This window comes from Lissotriton vulgaris, unplaced genomic scaffold, assembly GCF_964263255.1.
Source record: "Lissotriton vulgaris unplaced genomic scaffold, aLisVul1.2 SCAFFOLD_1177, whole genome shotgun sequence".
Classification (NCBI taxonomy): domain Eukaryota; kingdom Metazoa; phylum Chordata; class Amphibia; order Caudata; family Salamandridae; genus Lissotriton; species Lissotriton vulgaris.
Window position 1 is genome coordinate 198,532 of NW_028243938.1, and position 14,123 is coordinate 212,654.

General features: G+C 42.6%; 1 pseudogene; it reads left to right on the forward strand.

Moving 5' to 3' along the window:
- The first annotated feature begins 521 nt into the window (after positions 1 to 521).
- LOC147668199 (uncharacterized) lies at positions 522 to 6,012 on the forward strand (annotated as a pseudogene).
- The last annotated feature ends 8,111 nt before the right edge of the window (positions 6,013 to 14,123 follow it).

Here is a 14,123-nt window from a genome sequence, read left to right on the forward strand (position 1 = left end):
GTCTTGACATCCAGGATCTGATGGCCAACATGCCATCATGGAAGTTAGCTGACACAGTGTCCCCATTCTTATGAACAGAGAGCACTATTTGTTGTCATCTGCATATGACGTGAGAGCTAACCCAAAAATGTAATCACTTGTGCTAAGTAGGTGACGTAAGTGTTAAACAACGCCAGACTAATAGAAGACCCCTGCGAAACTCCACACAGGAGTGAAAAAACTTGGGAGTCGAAATCGCCCAAGAGCAGAGTATGTTTCGATAAAAAAAGAAGTCAAAAGGGATTTTGCCTTGTTCCCAATGCCTAGTGCAGAGACACGGTTGATCAGTATCCCTTGATCAACAGTGTCAAATGCTGCTGATAAATCCAGTAGCACAAGTACAGCTGCTACTCCTCTGTCTAAAATAAACCTAATCTTATCAGTAGCTTTGATGAGTGTAATCTTTGTATTATGGCCTTTTCTACAGCCGAATTGTGTTTCAACCAACAGCTGACTTTATCACTCACCTCGCTCTTTTATCAATGGACTACATCCTCCTCTGCAACCTCAATTCGCACCTGGATAACCTCAGCGATAACAACACCTCATCTCTACTAGAAAACTTCTCCACCAGCAGATGGAAACTACCAGTCTCCTCCAGAGCCACTCCGCAGGATACACACTCAACCTCATCTTCTCTGTGAGCAACAACATCTGCGTCAGCCACACCTCCAAATTATATTTGACAGACCTCCACTGCATCCACTTCTCCTTTATCAAACCTACCGAACTTCACTGCGACGAACACAGAAGATGGAACAAGGTCCCCGAAGCCCAACTCGCCACCTCCCTCAGCAAAGCCCCACTGCCGACCACCACGAATGCAAATGCTTCAGCACGCTACCTCCACCGATGGATGTCCGACTGCGCCAACACACTGGCTCCCCTTAGGAAACCCTCCACCCAGCAGCCCTCCAGGCAAACCAGCTAGTTCTTCCCCACCCTTTAAGAGTCCAGGCACACCTGCAGACAGCTTGGAAGAAGATGGAGGAGCAGCAAGACCTCGGCAGACCACGCAGACTTCAAGACCGCCGTCACTGCACACATCACCTTATCAGAACCACCAAGAAAACAGCCATACAGTAACTCATCAACGCCAACACATACAACAGCAAAGAACTCTTCACCGTGATTAAAGAACTCACCAAAACCTACACGGACACCACAGACATCCACGACTCCCAAGATTTCTGTGACAACCTTGCCACCTTTTTTCCACAGCAAGATCTTAGATATCTACAGCAGCTTCGCAATCCTGGAGCCACCCACTCACACAGTAACCATCGCACTAGAATGTTCTAGATCCCAGCCAACATTGTTCAACTGGACCACCCTCACTGCTGACAGCCTAAGGATCATGCTAACCATCAGATCTCTGCCCCCACCACATTTTCAATCAAGCAGGTGCTGCCATTAACCCCATACTCTGCTGCACCATCAACTGCTCCATCATATCTGCCACCTTTCCTGAAGACTGGAAACATGCAGAGATCAACCCCCTGCTGAAGAAACCCTCTGCCGACTCAATGGGCCTCAAAACTACAGGCTCGTCCCCCTTCCCTGCCAAGGTCTTCGAGAAGGTCATCAACAGACAACTAAACAAACCACACCCTGGATTCCTTTGAATATGGCTTCAGGAGCAACCACAGCCCAGACACAGCACTCCTCGCCACAGCCGATGACATCTTCACTTCCCTTGACCGAGGCGAAACTTCAGCTCCCATCCTCTTGCACCTCTCTGCTACCTTCTACACTGTCTCCCACCACACCCTCTGCACAACACTCCACGACACTGGCATCTGCGGCAAAGCTATAGAGTGGATCCGCTCCCACCTTTCTCCTCAAAACCCAAAGAGATCAGCTGCGGAGGCCCCCAGAGCTCCTCACTGAGCCCCCACCTTCTTCAACATCTACATGGCCCCGCTTGCAGGCATCGTCAGAAACCACAGACTTAACATAGTCGCTGACGACACACCGCTGATTCTCTCCCTGACTGATGAACCTACAGCGTCTAAGAGCAACTTCCACAACAGGATGAAGGCATTAGTCCCTTGGATGAAGGAGAGCTGCCTCAAACAAACTCAACTCTGATAAAACCAAAGACCTCATCCTGGGTTCCACTCCCTCAGCTTGGAATGATGCCTGGTGGTCGGCAGCACGCTGTACCCCCGCCACATCCACCTAGCACACTACCCAGGCATCATTCTCGACTCCTCACTCTATGAACCACCAAATTATTGCTGTTTCATCCTCCTGCATCCACACGCTCAGCCTGCTCAGAAAGATCTTCAAATGGATCCCTACCGAGTACAGGAGAACAGTCACCCAGGCGCTTGTCAGCAGCAAGCTCGACTACGGCAGCACACTCTACACCAGCATGACACAAAAACTCCAAAAGGAATTGCAACACATTCAAAACGCCTCCACCAGACATATCCTTGACATCTGCTGGTCACATGAGAGACCTTCAGTGGCTTCCGGTCAACAAAAGAATCACCTTCAAGCTGTTCACGCACGCCTACAAAGCCCTCAACAACACTGGACCTGAATACCTATACCACCGCCTCTCCTTCAACACACTGACCAGACATCTGGGCTCTGCCCATCTGGTCCTGGCCACAATCCCACTGATCCACATGGCCTTGGCTGAAGGAAGAGCTTTCTCCTACCTCACTGCAAAGACCAAAAACTCCCTTCCTCTGCTTCTCATGCAGTTACAGACACTGCCTCAATTTAGGAAGGTCCTCAAGACCTGTCTCATTGATTGAGAACTGTGGAACCTGCCCCCTTTTCCCCCACCCCTCTCCGTGCCTAGAGACCCTTACAGTGATTAGTCACACTTTACAAGAATCATGATTGACTGATTAAAAGAGAGTGAATCACTGCAGGTATCACAAGAGAGTGTCTAAAAAACCATTACCCCAATGCCCATTACAACAGACCACAAAAATGTCAGTCTACATATCACTCTCCTGTAACTTGAGCTCTCATGATGGTTGTACGCCTGAATAGGTACACCAAAAATAACGTTTGAGATAGCTATCAGAGCTTAAATATAATTTATAAAATACTGCTCCATTAAGTGTATTTGTCAGGCAATATTAAGGCCATTCTATTTGGATACCATACCCTCACCATGTTTCACACCTTATGACTCTACAGTGCTGTGGAGTGACTGTACAGTTGCAAGTTGGCACTTAGCAAAGTAATTAAATGAGAACTGTAACAAAGTAACAAAATATATATACATCTCGAAGTACAATAATTGTAATATTTTATCTTCTATGTGACATTTTTTATTAGCTCTTGGTGTATCTATCTATGGGATGGATACCTTCAAGGGCTTTGATATTCTCAGATAGAAAGAGAAACAATGAGCCACATTTACTAATTTTTAATGCAACTTAGAGCAGCAACCATAGTTAATGTATTGATGTATCTGATTATCAAACCTTGTGTTCCTGTCTAAGTAATACTTAAAGGACGTATTTTTCAAAGTCTGTAAAAAGAATATATAGAAAATAATGCAATCAACCTTAATGCTTCCTGCCCACCATTGTCGTCAATTTGTGCTCTGGAAATCTGCTACTCGGGGACTGAATGATCTGAAGTTAGGTTTGTCAATAAGCAGCCATTGGAAGATTTCTTTGAAGCAAAGCATTCCTTCTTGTAGTAAAGATAAAATTAAATGTCCTGTTTGCTTTCAAAGCCACACAAGTACAGTACAAGAGATTATGGAACAAAACAAAGCAACCCAGAAGAATGGTAAACACACATTAAGCCCCTAATCAGGGCACAAGTCGGGGGTACACGCAGGTACAGGGCGTCCACCCACTAGAAACAAACGCACACGGATTGCTATCACTTTACATACACTTAAGAGGCATGCTTTTTACCTTGTCCAATCCCTGATATGCATCCACTGCAAGAATGTCAGATGTGTTGGTCTGTCCCAGTATTTACACAAACAATAATTTACCACTATTTTGTTTCATTTCTTTTATAGCGCTACGCAGCCCAATGCAGGGTGTCAGAGGGCTTCGCATCACACCTACACATTATTATACATTGACAATAAATCATTTAAATGGGTAAATCAATGTACAAAATGTGTAACAAAAGACAGTGAGGGTTACAAGGTGAAGCATGTCCTTCCGAGCAGTCTGTGCTATACAGGTTTACATTTTATGAACAGCAAGTAACAAAAGCATCTCTTTGTTGAAAGCAGTAACTCACCTAGCTACATAAAACAAAAGTCTGTCATCTGAATTTTAGATGATGTGCTTTGCAGGAGACACATTAACCCATCTACGCTACATTGTCAAAACTTGACTACAGAAAACGCAGGTCTCTCCAGCAAATACCCTACCCTCCAAAGTTATGTTACGTTATGTAATTCTTCCCTGGGATTTACTGGGTCCACAAAGATCTCTACAGCAGGTGCCTTAACACATAAAATAGTTTAAAATGCAGACTTTGCAAACAATTAAGCAGATTAGATGTACTGCTACTTAAAGAAATATGGACCTCATTTACAAGAGGCCTGTGCCGCTGGAGTGTCTCTTATTTTGATGCATGACTCTCAAAAATATCTATGAGGAGACCAAATCCACCCTGCGTGGCTTTGCATGGCGTGGCATGGAGTAAGACAAAGAGCGCAGGTCGCTGTGTTGCCTAACTCCACATCAAGTAGGCATTCCATGGGCGTTGCGTTGGATTTTCCCATGCAACACCCATAGGTTTTTACACATTTCCAGATTTTCAACGATCTGTAATCTTGGGAATGTGTCAAAACTGTGCACCTCCCCAGGGGAGGCGTGACGAGCAGAAATACCTTTATTTTGCCTTGTTTTTCCTCTTTGTGTGTGTACTGCATTCTGCAGCACACAAAGAAAGAGAAAAATGCCTCCACTGATTTTTTGTGTGCAGGAAGCTGTCCCTTCATGCACAGAAACAATCCTGCCATCATAATGCAAGAGTGGCTGAGTTGGTGCTAAGCACCAATTTGTGTGCCGGCGCAATCAGAAAAGACAGGAATGGGCCGTATTTCATTAACACTGCACATTCCTGCAGTTTCCTTTTGAAGCAGGGCAGCACTGCGAGAAGCCTTGTGGCGTTGTACTGTGCCAAAAAGTTGTAAATGAGGCCCTCAATGTGTAAATTGAGGCCCACATATTGCGTCAGGATTGCGTCATTTTTTTTTGGCTCCATCCAAATGCAAAATCTCATTTGTTAAATCGCATATTGCTCTCAAATGTACTCGTTGTAGACATGTGAAGATGTGGGAAATGTTAAGATCTGATGTCACTTCCTGTGCGGTCATGGTTGAGATGTCACTTCCTGTGATGTCACCCTGTGATGTCATGCAGCATGATGTTACTTGCATACTGCCTAACTTGGTTAGTTCCCCCACTTCTGTTTTTAGGGCTGGTGCCCTGCCCGTACATGACAGTGACGTCTCTGGAAAGAAGAAGCTAAAAATCGATGGGAACCAGCTTTTCCGCCTCAAGGCGCTACAGGTGCTTGAGATGAGCCGGAAGAGTGGTCTGTCTTCTGAGTTGGGCTTTTACGAAATCACACCGTCCTGTACATGAACTCCAACAGCCTGAAGGCGATCCCTTCTGAGATAGGCTGCCTGGAGAGTGTGCAGAGGATCACAATGAGGCAAGAAATGCCAGGCCTCTCTGCCGTAGAACTTGCCAGGCTACAGAAATTGAGAAGTCTTCACCTTCCCAATAACTGCCTCACAGACCTGTCTGCTCAAGCCTGGCTACTGTAAAAGTTAACTTTCCTGAACGCAACTCTCCCCGAGAGCTTCAAGAATCTGAAACGTCCCATCTGCCCAGATTGTGGCTCAAACACGACCACCTGAGGAGGCTCTCCATGGCGTTTGGCAATCTAGAGAACTTGGACTGGGGGCTCAGTCACTGTTCATGTAACTTGGAAGAGAACCAGGGGTTGGATTGGGATTAAAAATCGGCCTGGCAACGCTAAAAACAAGCATTTGCAATGCAATAGGTCTCACATTAATTAAGTTTGAGCTATTGGCATTGCTAAATATTGCAACACCAATCGCAACGAAAGTCTATAAATTGTAGGCCAAAAAAATGTGTATTTATTTTTTGTAGCAATGGTGGCATGCTGCGCTTTAGATGAACATGTTTAAAAGTAAAGTGCGCCATACTGCGATTGTTACAATAGTTAATTGTGGATGCATTAAAAATTGATGTGTGCACTGATGGCTGGTGGTGTGTGTGCCTGTAGAAATTGTGCACTGGTGGTGTGGTGGAAGCGTGCACTGCCGGCTGGTGGTGTGTGTGCCTGGTGGAAGTGTGCACTGACGGCTGGTGGTGTGTGTGCCTGGTGAAAGCGTGCACTGATGGCTGGTGGTGGTGTGTGTGTGTGTGTGCCTGGTGAAAGCGGGCACTGACGTCTGGTGGTGTGTGCCTGGTGGAAGCATGCACTGACGGCTGGTGGTGTTTGTTCCTGGTGAAAGCGTGCACTGGCGGCTGGTGGTGTTTGTTCCTGGTGAAAGCGTGCACTGGCGGCTGGGGGTGTTTGTGCCCGGTGAAAGCGTGCACTGACGACTGATGGTGTCTGTGTCTGGTGAAAGTGTGCACTGACAGTGTGGTTGTGTGTGTGGGTGGGTGTTTGTGGTTGTGTGTGTGTGTGTGTGTGTGTGTGTGTGTGGTTGTGTGTGTGTGTGTATGTGGTTGTGTGTGTGGTTGTGTGTGGTTGTGGTTTTGTGGTTGTGTGTGTGTGGTTGTGTGTATGTGTGGGCATGTGTGGTTGTGTGTGTGGTTGTATGTGTGGTTGTGTGTGTTGGGTTGTGTGTGTGTGTAGTTGTGTGTGTGTGTGTGGTTGTGTGTGTGGTTGTGTGTGAGGTTGTATTGTATTGTATTGTAATTGCATTTATATAGCGCTTACTACCCCTGATGAGGCGTCAAAGTGCTTTTTCGGCGGGTAGCACGCTACTCCGGGACCCATAAAGGATTAGTGTTGAATAAGTATAGTGAAACATGCAAGTACATTTTAAGTGGTGTATAGGTTAGTCGGTTATTTGGATATGGAATGATAGCAGAAGGATAGAGGAGGACAAAGGTTTGTATTTATTTATCGCTCGATTGTTGACGCACGCTATTCAGGTAGCCTATAAAGGATTAGTGGTGAATCAATATGGTGAAATATGAGGTAATATCAGTGGTGGATATTAGTCTCTTACTTGGAGAGAGAAGGATAGCGGAGGGATAAAAGGGGAAGAAAGATTTTCATTCATATAGCACTTGTTACCCCTGATGGGTGTTGAAGCGCTTTTCTGGCGAGTAGCACGCCACTCCGGAACCCGTAAAGGATTAGTGTTGAAAATTAGTATAGTATTTGAAGTAATTTGAGTAGTAGATATGTTATTCAGTTATTTGGGCAGTATATTAGTATGGTTGAATATGGAATTTGAGAAGTGAACATGTTAGTCTGTTAATTTTGATTGAAAAGGATAGTGGAGGGATAAAAGAGTGAAGGATTATTTTTTTTTTTTAGGTCTTAGCAGTAGGAGGAGGCTTTTGGATGAGTAAAAAGGAGTTTTGGAGGGAAGGAGTCAGAGGGGAGAGTTTAGAAAGGTTTGATTTTAGAGGATCGGTGTAGTAAAAAGAGGTGTCAGATGATGCAAGGAGGGGTAGAGCAGGAGAGAGTCAAGAAAGGGTTATTTTGGCAATCATAGTAGTGGTATGTGGTTTGGGATAAATGGGAGAGTGGATGTAGATGATATATTGATAGATGTATAGGATGAGAGATAGGGTAGAGCATTGGAAGGAGTAGTAGAAAGAAGCTTGAGATGAGATAGAAGGTGATAAAAGCTCATAAACCAGGAAAGTTGCAGAAGGAGCTTTATTGTTACAACCATCAACAGCAGATCACAGCAACTGACTCTCAAGAAGAAAACATAACATTCTGATAATGATGTCAGGAAGGTAGAGTTGGTAGAGTTCCATTAAAGGGATAGTAACCACAACACATCCCCTTACCAACATGAAAAGAAAGGAAAGGAAAGACAAAGCAAAACACAACAAAAAGCAAAAGAACAGGTTAGGACATAACCAAATCCTTAAACTTCCTAGGAACCTGTCTTGCCCTAGGAAGAAATCTTGAATTACCAAGGGCATTGCCTTGGCCAAAACCAGAAGAAGAAGATGTATGACTGTGACTGTCATCAGACAAAGAAGTACTATTAGAAAGATTTTCTAACTCTGTGTACTTTGCCAATCTAGACATGTTCCAAGTACAACCATTGTTTAGAGTCACAACATTCTTCCTAATAGCAGTAATGATGAAAGGACCACTGAAATTCGAAGTACCCTTGTGTCCATATTTTGGCTTTTTCACAAGAACACTATCACCTACATTCCATTTCTAGAATTTTACAGCCATCCTATCATCATAACGTTGTTTATACTTCCGTTGATATTCAGCCAACACATCCCTCCTTCTCAACTCACGCTCAACACTGTCATCACACACTCTCTCTGGAAGCCAAGAAGGATTGAGCTTGGAATTAGCCAATCTCCCCCTCAAAGCTTCAAAAGGAGATTTTTGCATGATGGCATTTGGAACTGTGCGATGTGCCCACCAGGTCTCCCTCAACACACTACTGAAAGAAACCTTCGACTGCAAAGCCCTTTGCGCACAGCTCTTAACAACCCTATTCATGCGCTCAGTAAGACCGTTCGCCTGAGGCGAATAAAGAGCTGTCTTCTGGTGAACAATCCCAAGATCCTTGAGAAAACAATCCATCTCACTGGAGGTAAATTGAACACCATTATCTGTAAGTAAATACTTAGGGATACCCTCTGAAACAAATACATCCTTCAGAAACTCAATAATAGCTCTAGAATTCACCATACTCATGCATTTAGAAATCACCCACTTAGAAGTGTAGTCCACAAGTAATACAACAAACCTCTCTTGTGAAGGCATGAGCTCAAAAGGACCAGCTATGTCTAGCCCCACCTTTGTCCAAACCGTAGTAGGGACATCCACCGGAGAGAGAGGAGAATGACTCGTGGTATGTGACTTATAATTAGCAGCACATAAATGACAATCCTTCACAACAGCTTCCACCATCCGATCCATACTAGGCCACCAGTACCTCTCTCTGATACGAGCCTTGGTGAGATTCCTCCCAAGGTGTCCCTCATGAGCCAAGTTGACAACTTTCTCACGCAATTCATTTGGAGGTACTAATCTGTCCCCTCTTAGCAAGTTACCTTGACAAAATGTCAAATCATCTCTGACTGTCCAATAAGGTTTTAGATCAGCATACAGTTGGTCAAACGTAGGCCACCCTTTCCTGATGATTTCTCTCAAAGACTGAAAAACTATATCATTAGCAACACCACCTGACCATTCATCCTTAGACAAGGAAGACTCCAGTACCCAGTTTATGCACTCTAGATTACCAGAAAAACAATCACCTTCAATTGGCAACCTGGATAAGCAATCCGCAGGCTAGTTGTTTTGCCCAGAAATATACTGTACAGTAAAATTAAATTCCTGTAGACCTTCACTCCATCTCTTCAATCTAGGCGTCATATGATCACTCTGATGACAAGAAAATATCTGAACGAGAGGGTGATGATCCGATCTTACAATAAATGGAATGCCCCATAAAAAGAACTTGAAATGGTATATTGACCAAAATACAGCCAAAGCTTCTCTTTCAATGCAAGAGTAATTCAATTCTGTATCCTTCAAGGCTCTCGAAGCAAAAGCTACCACAACCTCCTCTCCATTCACAATTTGGGAAAGTACGGCACCAAGACCTTTCAGACTGGCATCGGTAGTGACAATAGTTTTAAGTTTAGCATCAAAATGACCTAAAGTGGGCATTTTTCGAATTTCAGTCTTTATCAAACGGAACGCTTCCTCACAATCCCCAGACCAAATGAATCGAACACCCTTCTTTAAGAGAGATCTAATGGGTTCAACAATGGTAGCGAAACCTTTAACAAATTTGGAATAAAATTCCGCCATACCCAAGAAAGACTTGGCCTGGTCCTTATCTTCAGGAGCTGGTGCTTTGACAATACTCTCAGCCAATTCTAACTTTGGTTGTATCCCCTTCCCAGAGATTACATGCCCAAGATAAGTAACCGAGTCCAAACCAACTTTGCATTTCTCTTTCTTAACTGTGAGTCCCTTGTCAGATAGTCTGTTTAACACCGATCTTAAAACAACATCATGCTCCTTGGCGTCCACCCCATACATCAAAATATCATCCTGGAAGAACATCACATTATGAAGATCCCCAAGAACCATTTTCATAACTCTTTGAAAACAGGCAGTAGCCGAGGCCAAGCCAAAAGGCATTGTCAAGAACCAATAAGCACCAAGGGGTGTGACAAAGGATGTTAAATGCCTAGACTCCTGATGTAAAACAATCTGATGGTACGCAGAGGAGAGATCAAGAACACTAAATATGTTCGCTCCCTTCAAAATACTAATAGACTCAGAGATATTTGGTAAAGGTTGTCGGTCAACCCAAATACACTCATTTAAACCACGCAAATCCACACACATCCTCACCGCTTTTCCACCATCCTTGGGTGCCAAAACTATAGGACTTAACCATTCTGAGGACTCAATTTCTTCAATCACTCCTAATTTCAACAGTTTCTCAATTTCCAATCTCAAAGGTTCAGCCATCATATTAGGGACTTTCGGAACCTTATGCACACACGGTTTAGCAGTTTTCTTAAGAACAATCTTGTGTTCAAATCCTTTTAAACATCCTAATTTGTCTGAAAAAACCTTAGGAAATTCAGGAAAAATGTTGTTAGAATCAGAAATAGTGCTAATATTCTGGGAAGAAGAAATTAAATCTTCCAAAAAAATGACTTGATCATGAGGATTTTTAGCATGAGGATTAAGGATTATACCAAAATCATGTTGGTGTTTCCACCCAAGAAGATTGTCTCCCCTTACAGCCACATAAACTTTCCCAGTGATTTCTTTGCCTCTAAAAGAAATCTTTGCTACAGTATATCCTAAGATGTCAATTTTTGAACGACCATAACTTAAAGGAGCAATATCTGGAGGCAACAATGGAACATTCTCCAGACCAACAACTTCATCCCAAATTTTGTTACCTATTAAAGTAAAAGGAGATCCTGAATCTGCCATAAGCTTGAACATATACCTGTCAATACCTATATCACAAAAAGGCATGATCACTCTTTCAGAATCAACATTTACAGAATCAACACTTGCTCCAGTTACATTAGAAACAACAACAGTGCGTACAATGTCAGATACATTTTCACTAGACTCTTTTTGTTGGATTTACAAACGCGAGCATAATGACCTTTACCCCCACAATTGTTGCAAATACTATCTATTGCAAAACAGTTGAAATTAATCGGAAGTGTGAGAAAAACTACCACATCTGAAACAACGCAATCTTTGATTAGGAAATGAGCGTTGTTGTCGAGAGTCACGTTCTTCGGAAAAGGAAGTTTCTCTATTAAACAAAGGACGAGTCTCCAGAGAACTTTTCTGCGATGATAAGTTCTTTTGAGGCAATTTGTTCTTTACATTAGTCGAAACTTTGGCAATAGAATCAGGAAATTCCTCTAAAAATTCATCTTCTTCAAGTCTATGTACAACATCCTGACTTTTCTTTTTAACTTCCACAGAAGTATGATTAGTCTCTTCTTTATTTTTTCTAATTTCTTTAACCCAAGTGGAAGTATTTTCCATTCCTTCTACAATAGCCATAGCCTCTTTTAAAGAAGGGTTCTTAGATAATAACTTTTCTTGGATTCTTGCGCTGTTCGTACACCTCACAAGCTGATCTCTCACTAATGATTCAGCTAAATCTCCAAAATCACACGTGCGTGCAAGAGTCTTTTAAACAGCTACAAATGTACCAACACGTTCAACAGGGCCTTGTGCACGAGTGAAAAATCTCTGGCGTTCTAAGGTAACATTAATTCTAGGACCAAAGTAATTTTCTAGCATGGACATAGACATCTCAAAAATGTCAGAAGGTTCACCATCAGCACCACCCACAGGTATAGTGTCCATGCTATCATAGGTGTGTCTACCCTCAACACCTAAATTATGCAATAAAATTGCTTGTTTTCTGGCAGCCGAGAACTTTTCTCCACCAATAGCCACTAAATATGAATCAAAAAGATTCCACCACCTTTTCCAAGGGAGAATAGGTTCTCCTTCCTCAGAGAGAAAAGGTGGAGGTTGTGACATACTGGAAGTAGAAGTCATATTGCACAAGTAAACTAAATAACCAGAGTAAATAAGAAAATAGAAGGTCAAAAATAATAAATAAATATAAATAAATCACATTCCAATTCACATTCCCAAAAAAATTCAATGTGCTGTCGTGCACATCGATGTTGTAGAAGTGGTAGTCCCAAAAAAAAATACACAGCTGTGTGTATCAGCGTTGATAATTTAGATAAAATACATTGCTGCACCTTAATGTTGTTATGGTTTCCAAGGATACACTGCCGTGTGTATCAGCGTTGCAAAGTTAGATAAAATGCGCTGCTGTGCGCATCGGCGTTACTGTGGTAACCAAATGTCATCAAAGATGGCCGATGTTACAACGTGGTTTGCGTGATGACGCTGCATGCGAGGTCAAAGTTCTACAATGAAAGCAGGAGAGCGAGCAGGAGAGCGAGTACAGAGGCGCTGTCACACACGCGCGATGGCGCACGCAGCTTAAGTTACACGCGATGCTTCACCATGGAGTTTCAAAAGAAAACAAGGTGTAACGGTAAGCGCCGAATAGGCGAAGACGATACCCGTTTTCCACAATTTTGATCGTTTTTAGAACTTGAGCACGATGTCCAAAAGAGGCTCGATATTCTCCAATGTAGAACAAAGACAGTATAATTTCCGATGCCGTCCAAAATAAAGGAAAGAAGAGAACAGTCAGCCAAATTTGCTCAGTCAAAAAAGGTGCAGATGAAAAACAAAAACAAAGATAAATCCAAGAAAAAATGTGTGTAAAGTATCCATCCAAGTAGATTAAAACCAAGTCCAAATCGAATGTCCAGTATCCAAAGTCCAAAGTACAATCCAATACCCCAAAAAAAAATGAAATTTGAGCAAATCCAAGTCCAAAACGAAATTCCAATGGTAGGGGAGTTGATGGTTGTAGATGCTTGTCCCCAATCAAGCCTTGACCCTCGTCGCCAGTGATAAAAGCTCATAAACCAGATAAGTTGCAGAAGGAGCTTTATTGTTACAACCATCAACAGCAGATCACAGCAAATGATTCTCAAGAAGAAAACATAACATTCTGATAATGATGTCAGGAAGGTAGAGTTGGTAGAGTTCCATTAAAGGGATAGTAACCACAACAGAAGGTTGGGCTAGAAGATATATTGAGCTGGGAAATAGGCTAGTGCATTGGAAATGCTAAATCAGAAGAAAGTGATAAATATATAGATCCATAAGTACATTGAAAGTATATAGATACATAAAGGAAGTAAGTATATTTAGATTAAATATATTGATAGAGGCACAGGATGAGAAATAGGGTAGTGCATTGGATATGCTTTTTCAGGAGAAAAGTAACAGACACACAGATCCAAGTACATGGAAGGTACATAGATGCACAATGGAAATATGTACATGTAGACCAAAGATGATTTTTATTTATTGATGAATATTATTATTATTATTAATTTTTTATTTTTTTTATTTTCTCTTAACATAATTATTTTACATGTTTTATAAAGTAATACACAAAGTTAGGTACATATCTATAGTGAAAACAAATGCTTATATACAGAGGGATATGCTGTAAATTTCTGTTGCGTATGGTGCTTATGTGGGGAAGAGCCAAATCTTGAGTAGTTTTCTGAAGATAAGGTGGTTGTCGGGGGTCTTCTGTTGGGGGGTAAAGAGTTCCATAGTTTGGCTGCTTGAACAGAGAAGGATGTGCCACCCATGTTTTTTTTCTTGTATGGTGGGATTTTGAGGCGAGATGCTCCTTTAGAGCGGAGGTACCTTTGTTGAATGTGTTTGGTGATTTTATTCCTGATGAAGAGTGGTCCTATTCC